The sequence below is a fragment of the Myotis daubentonii genome, chromosome 7, assembly GCF_963259705.1.
Source record: "Myotis daubentonii chromosome 7, mMyoDau2.1, whole genome shotgun sequence".
Taxonomy (NCBI): Eukaryota; Metazoa; Chordata; class Mammalia; order Chiroptera; family Vespertilionidae; genus Myotis; species Myotis daubentonii.
In genome coordinates, this window is record NC_081846.1 from 85,611,114 (window position 1) to 85,629,454 (window position 18,341).

Here is an 18,341-nt window from a genome sequence, read left to right on the forward strand (position 1 = left end):
CCATCTTCATCTTCTAGTAATTTCTTTGCTCTCAATGCTTATCAAACAAACCCTTGCATATCCTGTTTGGAGAGCTTCAGTGATGTTAGTTTTTGTAAAACCAAGGACCCTCCGTAGCTGTTTCATGAGGAAGCTGTCCTTTCCCCTTCAGGGCAGGCAGCTGGTTATTTCAATGCAGTGCTGAGGCCGGGTTCTGGTTCCGTGGCTCTGGTGTGAGGCCAGGAATCTGAACAAGTGCATGGAGGGAGCCTGACGCTACAGACGTCCAAGAGCTTGGGACACGCTGTTCTGATCCAGAGCAGGAGGAGTGGACAAGCAGTCGCCCCTGATCGACTGCAGCTGGGAGCTCCATCTGGAGCTGCCCTGACTGTGTTTAGAGGGAGGACAAGCAAGCCTGTGAGCCCCAGGGGGTGCCCGATGCAGTGCTGTGGATGGGAAGGCCCAACAGAAGGAAAGCGCAGTTTCCGTTTTGGTGCACTTAACAACCAAAAGTGGGAGGAGTGCGGATGGAGTCTGGGCTGTAGGTGCCTGGGTGAGGGTGTGGATGGAGTCTGGGCTGTGGGCGCCTGGGGGAGGGTGCGGATGGAGTCTGGGCTGTGGGCGCCTGGGGGAGGGTGTGGGTGGAGTCTGGGCTGTGGGTGCCTGGGTGAGGGTGTGGGTGGAGTCTGGGCTGTGGGCGCCTGGGGGAGGGTGCGGATGGAGTCTGGGCTGTGGGTGCCTGGGGGTGCGGATGGAGGCTGGGCTGTGGGCATCTGGGGGAGGGGTGCGGATGGAGTCTGGGCTGTGGGTGCCTGGGGGTGCGGATGGAGTCTGGGCTGTGGGTGCCTGGGGGTGCGGGTGGAGTCTGGGCTGTGGGTGCCTGGGTGAGGGTGTGGATGGAGTCTGGGTTGTGGGCGCCTGGGTAAGGGGTGCGGATGGAGTCCAAGGCCAGGTCTGAAGCAGCCGAGAGGCACATCAGAGCGGAATTTCCATACAACACTGAGCTTTCTGTAAAGGTTTTAGAGGGGATTCTGGGAAGGGGGCATTCCCATCCATCCTCCGCACACCCCACCACCAGCAAACCTGTTCTTCCCAAGGGCTGTGCCTAGATAACCATCACCCCGACTTCCTGCCCACCAGGGAGGGCCCAAGGCGGAGGTCTGGTGAGGGGTGGGGGGTGCTGAGGGTCCAACATGAGGATGAGAATTGCAGGGACCAAGAGAGAGAAGAATTGGCTGCAGACAAAACCACTATGCTCCTCACACAGACCACTCCCTCCACCCGCCCACCCACAGCCTACAGCTGGGCTGTGAGCACTGCCTCCCCCAGGGAGACCCTGGGTGCAGGTCAGCATTCAGGGACTTGTGAGCCTGTCTCTCCTTCCTTCTCCTCCACCCCAGGGAACACTGGGATGCTTTCCCTCCTCCTGTTCAAGACACAAAGGCTCTTCCACTGTCACGGGTAGCTTCCTGCTCTTTTCAAGGTGGCATTCTCACCTCGCCTAAGCCATGTCCTTACCAGCCTGGCCCTGCCCATTCCTCAGGGGGCAGGAGCGGGCGGTAGCACAGGGAGCAACTGCACTCCTTCTGGGCAGGGACCCATTTGTCAATTATTTCTTTATCCCATTTACTTAGCAACCGAATCCTGTGTTGGCCCGTAGTATATGGCCATGAGCAGACCAGGATGAGGGGAAAGGGCTTCCTGCCGCTGCCAGCCAGGGGTCCCGCCTCCGAGCCTGGAGGGACCAGACACTCCCAGGCTTGCCCCTCTCCGCCCCTGCCCCTACCACTCCTCCACCTTAGCTCCCCCTTCCCACAGTCTAATCTTCAGTCCCGCCCACTCCTGGGCCCCTCCTGTCGCAGCGAACCCCAGCCCCAGCCTTACAAACCTTCTCGCCCTGGTCCCCTCTTAAGTGTCCTCACCTCCCCGCTCCTGCCTGCCACAGAAGCTGCTCCACCCGCGGTCATGCCAGCTGCCTGTGCCTGGCACTCCTCACAGCAGGGCACTGCCAAGCACTGTCCAGCTATTGCGTCCTTTAGTCCCTGTGACAATCACATTTCACAGATCCAGATGCAGAGACCAGAGAGGTTAAGTGACTTGCCCCAGGACACACAGGCAGCAAGTAAAAGCTAGGAACTGAACCCAGCTCTGATTCTAAACCCCATATTCTCAATCCCTGCCCTAGCTAACCCCTCTGAGGCCACCAGGAGCATCCCCAGACCACGCCCATGGATCCCCTTGGCCTCAGTCTCCTTGATATCCACACATCACTTGACCCTTCTGGCTTCCCATACCTCCCTGACTCCCCTGTGTCTCACTTCCCCTCGACCTCCCATCTGGGCCACCAGTGCCACTCCTCTACCTCCATCCCCAGGTCAGATCTCCAGCCTTCCCCTCTCACTCTGCTTTACCCAGGCGGCTTTCTGCGTTTCAGCGCTTACCTCTACCCCAACACCTGTCCAGTCAATCCAGGTATGAGTTTGCCCATCCTCTCCACACTCCCACCACCAGAAGCTGGGTCGGCGGTAACTGTGCCCCTATCTCCCTGCCCACTCAGGCTGGAGACGCCAGGTCAGCTTTGCCTCCTTCCGCCTTGCTGTCCTCTGCACGGATGGAAATGGCTGCCTGCTCCCTCTCCCTGAGACTTCTCCATGCCGCAGCTTATACCACACGTCCCTTAGGGCACTGAGAGCTCATGATCGCCACCCTCTTCAGGAACCTGCCGCCTCCTGATGGGAAGCCATCCTGGAGTCCCTCGCCTGAGCAGAGCCCCCTGGGCTTAGCTGGTCAATCAAGTTGGCACCCCCTGGGCTGGCACTGGGCTCAGCCCAGAAGCCACCTCCACCTGGAAGCCACACGTCTCCTGTGGGAGCACCTCAGGGCTCTGGCAGCACCTGGACTAACCTGAGTGCACCGCGTTGCTCTGTGCTGGGGCTGGGGACACGTGAGGAGAGCACACGGCCCCTGCCCTCCTGAAGTTCCCCAGTTTTCTCCGGGGAAACAGACATGGGGAAATGCAGAGGGAGTGTCTGAAGTTGGCCTGCATGCAGGAGGTTGACGCCTATAAGGGAATGATGGGCTGGGCAGAAGGCAAAGATAAGCAGGGATGCAGTCACAACAGAGTCCTCAGCTGACGCTGCGCTGCTCTGTGGAGCCCTGAGCTGGATGGGCCTTCCAAGTTGTCTCCCATCCCCTAGAGCAGGGGCAGGGAATGTCCCGCCCGCCGGCCATATAAGGCCCGAGAAGTGACTTGGTCTGGCCCTGCCAAGGCAACGGCAGATGGGACTGGAAATTCAATAAATCTAAGAGCTTTTTTCACAGCAACATAAATTTATATTAAGTGAATTATATTAAACGAATGATGTTATAAATATCCAAATAGCCCTTGGCAGAAAAACGGTTCCCACCCTGCTTAGAATGTGGGCTGCTCCCAGCAAGGTCGTGAACTTGGACCAGGCATCGGCCTTCGGCTAACGGCATTCCCAGAGGGAGCTTGCAGCCTTGCAGCCAGTAGTCCAGGCAGCGGGGGCCCCTTTCCGAGGGAGCTGGTGCGGACACCGCAGCACCCACCCAGGGTCATACAGGGCTGCCTGACGAGGAGCCGGCCCACTCCTAGTTGAAGGGAGGGGAATGGGAGATGTTCCCAATTGGTCTAGGTCAGTGGTCAGCAAACTCATTAGTCAACAGAGCCAAATATCAACAGTACAACGATTGAAATTTCTTTTGAGAGCCAAATTTTTTTAACTTAAACTATATAGGTAGGTACATTGTTATTAACTTAATTAGGGTATTCCTAATCTGGCCTTTGCTAAAAACGTGGTATTTTGTGGAAGAGCCACACTCAAGGGGCCAAAGCGCGGCATGTGGCTCGTGAGCCGGGGTTTGCCGACCACTGGTCTAGGTCTTGAAATACACATACAGGTGTTTGTTAAGTAGATAACCCAAACACGTTCAGTTCCATCATCTCCTCCTCATATAAGTATTATGCTAACGGCTAATGTTTTCTCTGCATTTCCTATGCACCAGGCCCCGTGCTAAGTGCTTCACTTGCACACCTTACAAAACCTTTACAGTACCCTTGGAATTAAGTCCAGCCGGTCCTGGAATAGCATTGTTGAGTTCAATGTCATTTTGTTATAATGTTGATGAAATGCCATAGGAAATTCTCTTGTTTATATGTTAGCTTATGGTAAAATTGGTTCATTAGAGGTCATCATTTTGCTGCAGCTCCAAGAACCTATCAGCGACATCAAGTGAGGGCTTATTGAACTGCTATTGCCCTCATCTTACATAAAAGGAACGCAAGACTCAAAGAGGTATCACCCAAGGTCACAGAGCAAGTCTGAGGCAAGCTCCCTCTGCCTCAAATGCCTGTCCCTTTCATCCTTAAGCTCAAACCTCACTTGCTCTATCCAGACCTCTTCATTCCTCTTAGAAAGAATGGTCCATGCACCTGGTCTTGAGATAGCAAACTGCCCTGCTTTCTAGCCCTTCACTGCCAGAGGGTTAATGTCCCTCCTTATTTATTTACTAGAGGCCTGGTGCATGAAATTCGTGCATGGGGGGGAGGTGGGGTCCTTCAGCCTGGCGTGCACCCTCTCCAATCTCAGACATCCCTCTCACAATCCAGGACCATTGGCTCCTAACCACTCACCTGCCTGCCTGATCACCCCTAACCCCTCTGCCTGCCTGCTTTATTGCCCCTAACTGCCTCTGCCTGCCTGTCTGATCACCCTTAATCGTCTACCTGCCTGCCTGATCGCCCCTAACTGCCCTCCCCTGCTGGCCTAATGGCCCCTAATTGTCTCTGCCTCAGCCCCCGCTACCATGGCTTTGTCTGGAAGGAGGACCAGACAACCAGAAGATGTCTGGTCTATCCGGTCTAATTAGCATATTACCCTTTTATTAGTATAGATAAAAGGGTAATTTTATTAGTATAGATAAAAGGGTAATAGCATCTGGGCCTCTAGTATACATATAAGATTTTTAGTTAATCTCTTCCTGCCCTCCCCTCTACCCTCTTCCCTTTGAGATTCATCAGTCTGTTCCATGTTTCCAATGACTGTCGTTTCCACTTCTGCGTTGAGTGTCTGCTCCCTGGTGGTCAGTGCGCATCATAGCTAGCAGCCAGTCAGCCGGTCGCTGGTCGGTCAGTTGCTTAGGCTTTTATATACAGTGGGGCCTTGACTTACGAGTGTCCCGACTAACAAGTTTTTCGAGATACGAGCCGTCTCTTGGCCGATTTTTTGCTTTGAATTGCAAGCTAAAATTCGGGTTAAGAGCCAGCTTCAGATACCCCACCACTAGCTGGTGCAGCGAACGTCACAGTGAACGCCACAACATCAGCCCAACATCACGTGTCTCACTCGTTCACTTTTTGATTTGACATACGAGTAATTTAAGTTATGAGCTCCGTCACAGAACGAATTAAACTCGTAAGTCAAGGCCCCACTGTATATAGATATGTATTTTAAGGAAGATAGTGAAATTCATCTAATAGGTATATTACATATAAACAATTATCACAAATTTTATATTTTAAGAGTCTACATAAAAACTCACAAGTGCATAGACTAGAAGCAATGTATATCAGACAAACACATCCTAAAGCTATCTATGTTGTCAAGCTTTTACAATTTTTTCCCCCAAAATCTTTGTAAGGTTTGGGACAAAAGAAATTTTGGTTAAAAACAAACGCTCTACCCTTGTGATTTTGACCTATTATTCCTTCTTACAAAAAACAAACAAAAAAGCAAACAAACAAACTACCATAATTTCCTACAAATTTCATAATGTTTTAAATTAATGGCTTTGGGATGGTTTATAGTTACTGAGAAATGTTTCACCTGCTGCCATAAAAATTGAATTAAAAACACATCTGACTGAGTAAATCCAAAAGAGAACAGCAGATTTTGTTGGGTTTATAGTCAATGACTGCTGGAGTCCATTTATTGTCTTCACTAGCTGAGTTTAGACAGAGACCCCCCAAAAAAGGCTAGTAACCTTTGAAGTTCTAGTAAAGGTCAGAACTGTGAACTACCCAGTTAATTTAAGTAATAATAGTTGAAGCATCTCCACCTTAGTTCACTTAATTCCTTAGGTACTTATGTAGATCTTTGTTGATTATTGTTGATCAGATACTCCTGGAGATCTGTTGATGAGCCAATCAGATACTCTGCCTATTCCTGAAAATTGTCTACTGATGTGTGTCATTAAAACCTCCTTACCCTAAGGGCTACTCCAGATGAATAAAAGCTTGGTGAGACCTGAGCACGGCGGAGGAAGTCTTTCCGGACTTGCCCGCCTGGTCCCCCGGTATTGCAAAATTATCTCTTGTCTTTTCTATTTCATTTGTGTGCGGCTCCTCTTCCAGATATTGAACCCTGAACCACGCAGGACGTGGAAGGAATCACTCAACAAATGACATGGACTTTAAGTGACATACTTTCTTGACCCTTCCCCTTGGGTGCAATTTGGAAGTAATCTGCCTTTTAATAACCCACATTGGACATCCTGGTTGCAATCCAAGTGAGTCAACATCACAACAAAATTACCTAATACACACATGTTGCTTTGGGCTGCAATATATCCATGGTTACTACCAGATCAACCATCTCCAGGAAGCAGAGCTACCACAAAGCTATAATAATCAAAACAGCATGGTACTCACAAAAACAGATGCATGGATCAATAAAATAGAGAGCCAAGAAATAAACTCAGGCCTTTATGGTCAATTAATATTTGACAGAGGAAGCAACAACATACAATGGGGTAAAGACAGCCTATTAAACAAATGGTGTTGAGAAAATTGGACAAATACATACCAAAAAAAAAAAATGAAGCTAGACCACCTTCTTACACCATACACAAGAATAAACTCAAAATGGGTTAAAAACTTAAATGTTAAACTCAAAACCCTAAAAATCCTAGGAAAAACATAGGCAGTAAAATCTCAGACATTGCTTGTAGCAGTTTTTTTTTCTAATATATCTCCTCAGACAAGAGAAACAAAAGAGAAAATAAACAAGTGGGACTACACCAAACTAAAAAGTTTTTGCACAGGAAACCATCAACAAAATGAAAATACAACCCACTGAATGGGAGAACATATTTGCCAATGATACACCTGAGAAAGGGTTAATATACAACATTTATAAAGAACTTATAAAACTCAACACCAAAAAGCAAAGAACCCAATTAAAAATGGGCAAAGGACCTGAATATACACTTCTCCAAAGAGAACATACAGAGGCCAATAGACATATGAAAAGGTGCTCAATGTCACTAAACATCAGAGAAATGCAAATTAAAACCACAATAAATCAACAAACAGCATGTGTTGATGAGGATGTAGAGAAAACGGAATCCTCATGCACTGTGGTGGGAATGCAGATTGGTGCAGCCACTGTGGAAAGCAGTATGGAGTTACCTCAAAAAAATTAACAATGGGCCCAGCCAACATGGCTCAGTCGTTGAGCGTCGATCTATGAACCACGGTTCAATCCCCATCAGGGCAATTGCCCGGATTGTGGGCTCGATCCCCAGTGTGGGGCATGCTTGAGGCAGCCGATCAATGATTCTCTCTCCTCTCCCTTCCTCTTTGAAATAAATATATATATACTAGAGGCCCAGTGCACAAAAATTTGTGCACTTGGGGGGGAGGGGGACCCCTCAGCCCGGCCTGTGCCCTCTCGCAGTCTGGGACCCCTCAGGAGATAATGCCCTGCTGACTTAGGCCTGCTCCCGGGTGGCAGAGGGCAGGCCCAATCCCTAGGTGCAGCCCCTGGTCGGGCTCAGAGCAGGGCCGATTGGGGAGTTGGGGCGCCGCCCCGTCATGCACAGAGCAAGGCGATCGGGAGGTTGTGATGCCACCCTCAGTCATGCTCAGGGTAGGGCTGATTGGGGGGTTGGGGCACCATCCCCTGTCACACTCAAGGCAGGGTCGATGGGGAGGTTGTGGCTCCACCCCCTGTCATGCACAGAGCAGGGCCAATCAGGGGGTTGGGGTGCAGCCCCCTGTCACCCACAGAGCAGGGCCGATCAGGGGGTTGGGGTGCCGCCACTCTCACACTCAGGGCAGGGCCGATGGGGAGGTTATGGCTCTACCCCGTCACACACAGAGCAGGGCCCGTGGGGGGGGGGGGGGTTGGGGCGCTGCACACACAGAGCCACAGGGCGATCAGGGGGTTTGGGCGCTGCCCCCTGCCACACTGATCCCGGTGCTGGGAGGCCTCGCGGCTCCGCTGATCCCGGTGCTGAAAGGCGATCTATTGTAACCAACCTTCCTCCACATCAGCACAGGGACATCAGAGTTGTTAGTTACTTGCAATTCTACATCCTCTCTCCCCTCCTCCCTCATAGCTCTCCAGGCACAAAGAGGAGTGTCTAGCCCAGAGCAGGGGCTCATAAATGTCTTATGAAAGAAGAAATGGATGGATGGATGCATGGATGGATGGATGGATGGATGGATGGACGGATGGACGGATGGATGGACGGACAGATGGGTCAGTGAGAAGCGAAGGAATGCTGCTCCAGAATGATCTTTGGGCCGTGGCCACTTCCTGTTGACGGAGCAATGAGCCTGCCACAGGGCCCATCCACTTCACATGCAAGAGAGTGTGGCCAGAGCAAAGTTCCCGCTCTCTCTCCTTTGCCCTGACAGCCGCCGCCCTGCGGGCTATCAGAGGCCCTCCACCAGTCTGCCATCAGGAGGGAAAAGCCCTGACAAAACACTTCGCGTTCAGAAAATCAACATTTATCACAGCCAGAGAACTATGGCACTGCCCCCCCAGCCAGGCACCGGCAATGCCATCTTGCCGGGTCTGACTAGCACTGGCCAACTTGTTCGACCTTTTCTACCTCCCCCGTATTCCAGACGCCCGGTACAGGCAGCAGATGCTCCCATTCCCACCCGCTGCTCGTGGGCGTGCACACTGGCACAGCCGCTACTCAAGAGCAGTCTGGCAACTTGGGTAACAGTTTATTTATTTGTTTGTTTGTTTGTTTGTTTGTTTGTTTTCGTTAGTCCTCACATAAGAATATTTGTTCCATTGCTTTTCAGAGAGAGAGGAAGGAGGGCAAGAGAGAGAGAGAGAGAGAGAGAGAGAGAGAGAGAGAGAAAGACATCAATGTGAGAGAAACACATTGACTGGTTGCCTCCCAAACTCGCCCCTACTAGGGGTGGGGAGCAAACCTCAACCCAGTTGCAAGCCCTTGATGGGAATTGAACCTGAGACCCTTCGGTGCTCAGGCCAATGCTCTAACCACTTAGTCACACCGGCTGGGGTATGCAATTTGTGTAACATTTTGGGTCTTTTTTAGAAGGAATTTCTTTTTTTAAACATATTTTTATTGATTTCAGAGAGGGAGAGAGATAGAAACATCAATGAGAGAGAATCATTGATCGGCTGCCTCCTGCCTCCTATTGATACTCTATCCACAGGCTGATGCTCTATCCACTGAGCCAAACTGGCTAGCACTTGGGTAACACTTTAAATGGGCATTTCATCCAAGCACTCCACTTCTAAGAATTTAGCCTGCAGAAAGTCACATGTATGTGTACACAAACCCACAAACACTGTAAAAGCAAAGCAATGAAACAATCAATCTCTCATCAACAAGGAAATGAATTCACATGGCATGTTCTGCAGCTGTCACAGGACTGAGCGCTGCGTGCTCTGATGGGCAGTGACCTCCAGATGCCTTGCTGAGCAGGAGCAAGGCGCAGATCTGTCCGTCCTCACTACCCATTGTGCTGATCATGCCTGGCAGAGAGGCAAGGGAGGGGACGCCCTTGTTGCCACTTACTGAATGCAGCCCACGGAGGAAGAGGGAAGGGAGGACCGCACTGCTGTTCAGGTCCCCCTGTTGCCTCGGGGTCCGCAGTGCTCCATACCTAGCTGATGGGTAGAGTGAGTCCCTGGCCACTTCGCAGCCAGGTCCTTCTCTCCCGATGAAGTTCTTTTTGGTCCTGGTCTCTTTGTGATGCCTCCTATCACAAAGGTCAGATGCCCACTGAGATGCTCTCTGGAGATGCTGGGTGGCACTGGGCCACCGTCACCTCTCCAGCATTCCTGGAATGAAAGAGGCCAGCCCTGGCCTCTGGGGACTCAGTCTCTAACTGCCTTCTCCTGGGCTGTGGGTGCTTTGAGCTCTGGGCCTTGTCCTACACGGGGTGGGGGTGGAAGGCCAGGCAAGTACAGAACACACAGCAGATGGAGCTGTTGTGCCTCTGCACACTTCAGAGACCGGCCACTGGGGAGACCTGGGGAGACGAGCCCCTGCCTCCACCTTAACAGCTTAAAGGCCCTGCCTCTCTCTCCTTGGCCTGGGCCACTGGACAGCACCGGTGCCCTAAGTTTAGATGATGGGAGGTTCCTGCCAGTGACTTAAGACTAGAGGGAGGGACTCTCAGAAGCAGGGCAGGTCAGAACCCCAGCCGACTGCGGTGGCAGGAGCAGAGGGCCAGGGTGGCGCTGGTGTTCACACAGATGGCCACGGTGCCCTGTCACTTGCCCTCAGAGGTCTGTTTGGTGGCCTGTGGTTCCTGCCCATTTCCCCTTGGACTCCCTAGATCAGTGATGGCGAACCTTTTGAGCTCGGGTGTCAGCATTTTGAAAAACCCTAACTTAACTCTGGTGCTGTGTCACATATAGAAGTTTTTTGATATTTGCAACCATATTAAAACAAAGATTTAGCCGAAACCGGTTTGGCTCAGTGGATAGAGCGTCGGCCTGCGGACTGAAAGGTCCCAGGTTCGATTCCGGTCAAGGGCATGTACCTGGGTTGCGGGCACATCCCCAGTGGGAGATGTGCAGGAGGCAGCTGAGGCAGCTGATCGATGTTTCTCTCTCATCGATGTTTCTAGCTTTCTATCTCTCTCCCTTCCTCTCTGTGAAAAATCAATAAAATATATTTAAAAAAAAACACACAAAGATTTATATTTTCGATATTTATTTTATATATTTAAATGCCATTTAACAAAGAAAAATCAACCAAAAAACGCGCATGTCATAGGTTCGCCATCACTGCCCTAGATTCTATGAGGGCCCATCTCCTGCCCCAGGCAGTCCGAGCCCAGGCCTGCTGTGGGCAACCTGGAATGGTCACAGCAGACGAGGGAGGGAAGAAGGAGCAAACACACTGCTGGCAGCCCTCTCTGTGGCATGTGGGGGATTTAAGGCTGTTTCCAGCCGAGTTCCCACAGTCCACAGCGGTGTGGGCAGACTTGCTCATGCCTCTCCGGCTGGCGCTCTGCTCCTGGCCCACTTGCCCCAACACTCATCACCTTGCGTTGGTTACACATCTGCCTTCTCCCTCTGCTTGTGGGTGTTTGGAGGGCAACTTGTACTTCCTCGATCTGGGCCTCAACTCCCCCATCTTTAAACAAGAAATTAGGTAAGACTACCCAACGCCGCGTCCTCTGATCGTGCTATGAGTCGGTTCAGGCTTTCGACCAATTAGCCAGCCTTCTTGGCAGGCTCCAGCTGTGCAAAAAACATGGGGAAACTGAGGCCCCGGGAGAGGAAAGCTGACCTGCCTGAGGTCAGACAGAGCCAGTGCCGGGAGGGAGGAGCATTCATATTGCGCAGGACTCCCGTCCTTGCAGAATGCGTGTCTGTTCTTGACCAGAGCCTCGTCTCTTGCACGGAAGCATTTGTTTGCAGGTCAATACCCACCAACAACGGGGAGGGATGTGCAGACTCTCGCAGAGGCCCCAGGCGTTCCTAGACATGCCCGAAATAGAGGCAGCCACCTCCAGGGTGCTGAGAGTCAGGAAGGGGCGAGGAGCCGGCCTGCTCACCTCCACCCCGTCCCATTCAGGCTCTAGAACCCCCACTGAACCCTCTAGGACTTAGTAGTGGCATCACCTCTCTCCCTTGTTACTATAGTAAAATGGGCATCATTGTTGAACGAAGGAATAAATAAACCTCACTTTCTCATCTCTGAGCCAAGGTTGGCCCAGAATTAACAAGAAGCTCCTACTAGCTGCAGCTCTGCCATCTTCACCATGGCTGTGGGGGGACGATTCTGTGAGGTCCCCAGCCCTCAGGGAGGACCCTCTGACGCGGCCCTCTCTTTGTCCCCATTGGGATAAGGGTGTCTCTGAGGGCAGGGGTTGTGCCCACACTCGCTGGTGTCAGTCTATGGACAGTGGGTGGGGGTCTCGCCATGGCCCACTGGGGCTTTCCCTGGCTACACCAGTACCTTCAGTGCCCCCTCTGACGGCAGCCGTGCCCACCTGCCCTCTGCAGGCTTCCACTTCCTTTCCTGTCCCGGGGCTTCTCCAACGCCGTGAGGCCTCTGAACACCTGTCCCCCGTGCAGGGGCTCACAGCTCCGAAGTGCAGGACAGCTAGGGGCTCTCCGAGCAGCCCTCCACCGCAGGGTGGGGTGGGGGCAGAGGCAGGTACATTCCCAGAAGCCTCTAGAAGAACAGAGACCACCTCTGCAGTACACTCTTGATTTGGCTTGCTTTCCTCCACTTCACTCCCCCAGCCCCTCTCCAGCTCTGAGCTGCCCTCTCCTCTGCCCGAAACCACACACCGAGGCCAGCTGAGGCCCCGCCCTTACTGGGACTCCAGGCTGAGACATGAGCCCCGGGAGCTGGGTCAGGGCCCAAGGCAGGAGGGCACAGGGCTCAGGTGGTGGGCTGCGGCCAAGGAGGGCTTCCTGGGTGCCAAGTGGGATCTCTGGCAAGGCAGCAGCACTAGCACGGAGACAGGAGGAGAAGCGTCAAGGCGAGCACAGCCGGATAAGAGCGTTCCTCGGGGACAGTCGGGCGGGCTCTGCTGAACCCAGGGCTCTCCATTTATGGACACCGTGGCCTGGACACTGCTTGGTGTGCAGGGGCTGCCTGTGCACTGCAGTATCTCTGGTCCCTGCCCACGAGATGCCAGGGGCGCCCTCCCAGCCGAGACAACCAAAAAGATCTCCAGACATTGCCCGATGTCCCCTGGGGGCAGAGTGGGCCCAGATGAAAACCACTGGGCTAATCAGAGATGATTCAAGGAATACCCCAATGGGCGATTGGAAAGCTATTCACTAGAGACAGTGGTTAAACCTGTGGAACCTGGGAGTACCTCAGTTTCCTCATCTGAAAATGGGGCTGATGGTAATGGAACCCCGCTCTGGGTTTGTGATAGGAGATGATACTTGTCAGGACATACATGACAGAGCCTGGCACCTGTAAGGCCATGTGTGACCCCTCATTATTTGTCTCCCAAGAAGAAAGGACCCTAAGGCAAAATAGGGGAGTGGGTGACTCCTTGAGCAGGGTGGGGAATGCCCAGCCCAAGGGCCGTGTAAGGCCCGGGAAATCATTTGGTCTGGCCCTGCCAGGGCATTAGGGATGCGTTAATGAAATGTTTGACCAAAGATAGCAGGCTAATTTTTAAGTTGATAATTTTGTATGGCCCGCAAATTATGTTATAAATATCCAAATGGGGAGGGCGGGCGCCGGTAGTGACGTAGCCGGGCCGAGCCGGCACTGTGGACGGAGCGCAGGCTCTCCGTGGCGTCTGTGCCCACCAGCCGGTGCCGCCGGTGTCCCGAGTTCAGAGTCCTGTGCAGGCCCTGCTGCCCGGGCACTGCCATGTCTGCCACCAGCCATGCGGCCGCGCTGGCAGAGGACAACAGCCCAAAGATGAGAGTGATTCGCGTGGGTACCCGCAAGAGCCAGCTGGCGCGCATACAGACGGACAGTGGGGTGGCAATGCTGAAAACCTTAAACCCAGGCCTGAGTTTGAAATCCTTGCTATGTCCACCACAGGGGACAAGATTCCTGATACTGCACTCTCTAAGATCGGAGAGAAGAGCCTGTTTACCAAGGAGCCGGAGCACGCGTTAGAGAAGAATGAAGCGGACCCGGTCGTTCACTCCCTGAAGGACCTGCCCCTGTGCTTCCTCCAGGCTTCACCATTGGAGCATCTGCAAGCGAGAGAACCCCTATGATGCTGTTGTCTTTCACCCAAAATTTGTTGGGAAGACCCTAGAGACCTTGCCAGAGAAGAGTGTGGTGGGAACCAGCTCCCTGCGAAGAGCGGCCCAGCTGCAGAGGAAGTTCCCACATCTGCAGTTCAAGAGCATCCGGGGAAACCTCAACACGCGGCTTCAGAAGCTGGACGAGCTGCAGGAGTTCAGTGCCATCGTCTTGGCTGCAGCGGGCCTGCAGCTCATGGGCCGGCAGAACTGCATGGGGCAGGCAGATCCTGCACCCCGAGGAATGCGTGTACGCTGTGGTCAGGGGCCCTGGGCGTGGAAGTGCGTGCGAGCCAAGGACCAGGACATCTTGGGCCTGGTGGGCATGTGGCACCATCCTGAGACCCTGCTTTGCTGCATTGCGAACGAGCCTTCCTAAAGCACCTGCTGTACCTGACTGGAGGGGTCTGGAGTCTGGATGGCTCGGAGAGCAGGCAAGAGACCATGCAGGCCACCATCCACGTCCCTGCCCAGCATGAAGATGGCCCTGAAGATGACCCACAGTTGGTGGGCATCACTGCCCAGAACATTCCACGAGCAGCCCAGCTGGCTGCTGAGAACCTGGGCACCAGCCTGGCCAACTTGTTGCTGAACAAAGGAGCCAAGAACATCTTGGAGGTCGCACGGCAGCTTAATGATGCCCACTGACGGGTCTGTGGTGGCTGCTGCTGCCCAGTGCCGGCACCCTAGACCTCAGGGGCCTGAACGGCAGGGTCAGACTTCCAGGGACGGCCTTGCCTGCTCAGTAGGCGGGGCCTCATCTCTTTAGAGCCCAAGCCTTTGAAATGTAATCGACTCTGCCAATACGCCAGCTCTGGAGGTGCCTTTGTTTCGGTGGGCTTGCAGGGAAGAGGACAAGCAAAGCCCTTTACTCCTTCAGAGGCTGGGAACTGCCCAGAGCGCTTCTGGAACCTCCTTGTTTCTGCCTCCATCGTTCTCATGTCACCTCCAACAGCAAATTGTCTCCCAGGGACATTAAATTAAAATAAATAAATAAATATCCAAATGGGCCTGGCCGGTGTGGCTCAATGGTTGAGCGGTGTGGCTCAATGGTTGAACCAAGAGGTCACAGTTCGATTCCCCGTCAGGGCACATGCCCAGGTTGTAGGTTCAATCCCCGATCGTGCAGGAGGCAGCCGATCAAGGAGTCTCTCTCATCATCGACGTTCCTATTGCTCTCTCCCTCTCCCTTCCTCTGTAAAATCAATAAAAAAATATTTAAAAGGAAAATATCCAAACGGCCCTTGGCAGAAAAAAGGTTCCCCACCCCAGCGTTAGGGGATCTTGGTCTTTCTGATTCCCCAACCTAAAGAAAATGTGTAGACAGAGTTAGTAAACTCTCAACAAAGAGCCATGGCAGGCTAGCCCGTAGGGGGCTAAGATTCTAGCACCCAGTTCCAATGTGTGGCGGGGGTTCCCTCACCACCAACAAGCAATGCGTGGACAGCAGCTGGGTGTCCTGCAACTCAGCTCAATTCTGACACTGAACCTGGAAATAGCACCAAATTAAGCACCCAGTCCAACGAGACCGCCCTCCACGTCAGATGCCAACCAGACCAGATGTTACCTGCGCTCTGAGCGGCGAGAGATTGGAGATTTATGGATGCCACCACCACCCTGGGTTCCGTAAACTTGCTGAGGCGACTCACACAACTCAGAAAACCCCTCTTCTCACTAGATTACTGATTCATGGCCAAGGATATAATATGAATCAACAGCAGAAGAAGAGATGCATAGGGTGAGGCCCAAAGGGGCTCTGTCCTCGAGGAGCTGGGCCCAGGTGGCGGCCCTGGAAGCGATCTGGGTCCCCAGCCTGCAAACTCTCTGAAGCCCCCAGGTGGGCTCTCATGGAGGCTTCATCGCACAGTCCTGCCTGAAGGAATCATTGGCCACTGGTGACTGATTCAACCCCAGCCTCTTGCTCCCCAGGAATCGGGTGGGGCTGAAAGTTCCAGTCCCAGTTCAAGGGCCAACCAGCCCCCCTTAGGTGCTTTCCAAACGTCACTCATTAGCACAGCAAACCCAGTTGTGGGAAGGGGCCTGTTATGAATAATGAGACCATCTCCCCTTTATGACTCAGGCCTTTTCAGGAACTCAGGGAGGAGGACACACTAAGTATTAGAACCAGAGATGCTCCCACTGCTCTCATCACTCAGGGCGTTCCAGGGGTTTGGGGAGCTGTGAGCCAGGAGCCACGAGGGGAGACCGAATAAACATGGAGAATATATTGTGGTTACCTGAGTGAACAAATACATATTTCTTATAAGTCACAAATTTCAGGGGCAGTGAGAGGCAGGACCCCTCCTGCAAGCCTGGCTGCAAGCAGAGAGCGCCCACACGTTCTGGGACCAGGGCTTCTTGGATGTCAGGGGCTCCTGCTTCCCTGGCCTGCCAACGCAGTGGCCTGCTCCCCACCATCCCCGGGGCTTACGTGGCTCTGTCTCCATGCCCCCAGGCCCCTGGCGTGAACACAACTGCTCCCTTTCCCTGTCCCCCGACCCCTGACCCCCGAAGCATGCTAACTACAGTTGTTGTTGTTTTAAAAAAAAGGAACAATAGAGCAAAATGGAGTCATTTTTGCTAAGCCATCATCACCAAACCAATACTTAGTACCTAACTCAATAGTGGCTGAATTTTAAGCCAGTCAGTCTAGATTGAACTCCCTGGTGGCTCTTGTGAGGGAATCTGCCTGATAAAATCCCCTCCTTTCCCCTGAGGAAAGGTCTCCCGGCCTGAAATAACCCCCTCCATTCACTTCTTAGTCCCACCTTTCTCTGCCCATGAAAACCTTCCCTGTACAATCCCTCAGAGCATCCTTCCAGTTGCTAGAAGGGCTGCTGCCCCATCACCAATTGTTTAATAAAGCCAATTAGATCTTTTTCTTCTCTTTTTAGGCCAACTTGATCTTGACATTTACTCCATTGAATCTTGTTCTTCAACACAAGGCAGGCGGCCAAGATAGGAGTTTGCTGAAGTCTGGGACACGGTGCGTAATGGACACGTGGGGCTGGAAACGATCCTAGCGGGCTGTCCACACACGGGCTAGAAAGAAGGGCCTAGGTCCGCCGGCTTCCAGAGGCCCCTTTCTTCCCAGATCCTCCTTCCGTCTGGCTGTGAACTCTGGCTCCTCACACTTCTCTCCCAGCTTTCCTGAAGGTTAAAAATCCTGGTTTTTAAAATGCAGGACAATTTCTTTCCTGTGTGTGTCTGGTCCCCCTGCCCCAGGTGTGAGGCGAGGGATTAGTGGAGAGTTTGCCTTTCATGGTGAAATGGTTACTTAACGGTGGTGTCCCAAAGAGGCAATCTCTCTCTCTCTCTCTCTCTCTCTCTCTCTCTCTCTCTCTCTCTCTCCCCATTCCCCCCTCCCTCTCTCCCTCCCTCCCTCAGAAGAATTCTGCCTTCCTCCTTGAGCCTTGTCCAAGTGGTTCCAATTATAGCCTGTATTTTATTTTATTTTTATGTGTTTTTATTGATTTCAGAGAGGACGGGAGAGGGAGAGAGAGATAGAAACATCAATGATGAGAGAGAATCATTGGTTGGCTGACTCCTGCACGCCCCACACGAAACTGAGTCGGAAACCCAGGCATGTGCCCAGACAATCGAACCGTGACCTCCTGGTTCCCAGGTTGATGCTCAACCACTGAGCCACATCAGCCAGTCTAGCCTGTATTTTAAAAATAACACAATTCTTTTTAAAGAAACATCCACATGTACTGACATAAAAAAGATGGAGCTGCCCACTACTGGGGAAGAGCCCCGAGAAGAGCAGGGTGGGGTCTGCGGCTCAGGCCCCCTCGTGGCTGTGTGACTGGGACAGGCCAGCCTCACGTCCCTGCGTTCCGGATGCTGACATCGGAAGGGCTGGAGACCACCCAGCAAAGAAGGCATTGCAGGCAGCATGGGGCCCGTCCTCAGCACATGGCTCTGAGCTGCCCCAGGCCCAGAGCGACAGAAAGCTTCCCCCTCTCCTGCCCTCCCCCCCTCCCTAACCCCCTACCTGTCCCACCCCTTCCTTCCCCACTCCTCCCAGGGCTGCCACCCCGCAGGGCAGGGCTGTATGGACAGCCAGGCTCTGTGCAGGGCGGGTGAGTGCCACTCAGGCCTGGGCGCCTTTCTTGCTGAGGGAGAGGCACTGAGTGGTGGTTTCTCCCAGGTCCAGGGTTTCGCGTCTCCGTTGCCAAATATCACATGTGAAAGCTTTCGTTCGGGGGTTGGTCTGTCAAACGGGCATAAGCTGATGGCGTTCAAGCTGCTTCACCCGATCCAGGGCATATGTGCTCAAAGCTATTACAGACCCGCAGCTGAGACAAAAGCGCTGTGAGACAAACTTACCCTTATGGTGTGATGGTATCTGATATCTTAATTTCATTCTGCTCCTTTCAT

General features: G+C 52.9%; 1 pseudogene; it reads left to right on the forward strand.

Annotated features, from left to right (window-relative positions):
* The first annotated feature begins 13,518 nt into the window (after window positions 1-13,518).
* On the forward strand, window positions 13,519-14,932 carry LOC132238705 (porphobilinogen deaminase-like; annotated as a pseudogene).
* Window positions 14,933-18,341: the final 3,409 nt, after the last annotated feature.